General features: G+C 43.8%; 1 non-coding gene across 1 annotated transcript; it reads right to left on the minus strand.

The window, feature by feature from the left end:
- Positions 1 to 306: 306 nt before the first annotated feature.
- On the minus strand, positions 307 to 413 carry LOC112773570 (small nucleolar RNA R71). Its single transcript, XR_003188115.1, has one exon. It is a non-coding gene; the product is annotated as a small nucleolar RNA R71 (small nucleolar RNA).
- Positions 414 to 714: the final 301 nt, after the last annotated feature.

Below are 714 nucleotides of genomic sequence, written 5' to 3' on the forward strand. Positions count from 1 at the left end.
CTAGCCATACATGCCAACAACTTTGAACTAAAGTCACAGCTCATCACCCTTATTCAGAACAATTGTTCATTTGGAGGAAGTGTCAAAGAAGACCCCAATCAACATCTAACCACCATCCTGAGGATATGCGATACTGTGAAGTCTAATGGTGTTTATCCTAACACCTATAGACTACTTCTGTTTCCCTTCTCGCTCAAGGACAAAGCATCTAAATGGCTAGAATCCTTTCCAAAGGAGAGTTTAGTAACCTGGGAAGATGTGATGAACAAATTCTTGGCAAGATTCTATCCTCCTCAACGGATCAACAGGTTGAGAGCTGAGGTACAAACATTCAGGCAGCAGGATGGTGAGACTCTATATGAAGCATGGGAGAGGTTTAAGGACCTAACAAGAAGATGCCCGCCAGATATGTTCAATGAATGGGTGCAGCTACACATTTTCTATGAAGGCCTCTCCTATGAATCAAAGAAGGCAGTAGACCACTCATCTGGGGGATCTCTGAACAAAAAGAAGACCATTGAGGAGGCCATAGATTTCATTGAGACTGTAGCAGAGAATGACTACTTCTATGCTTCTGAAAGAGGCAACACTAGAGGAGTGATGGAGCTAAACAATGTGGATGCACTGCTGGCCCAAAACAAGCTTATTACCAAGTAGCTGGCTGACCTCACCAAGAAGATGGAGAGGAACCAAGTAGCAGCAATCACCACCTCA

This window comes from Arachis hypogaea, chromosome 18 (assembly GCF_003086295.3).
Source record: "Arachis hypogaea cultivar Tifrunner chromosome 18, arahy.Tifrunner.gnm2.J5K5, whole genome shotgun sequence".
In the NCBI taxonomy this organism is placed as follows: domain Eukaryota; kingdom Viridiplantae; phylum Streptophyta; class Magnoliopsida; order Fabales; family Fabaceae; genus Arachis; species Arachis hypogaea.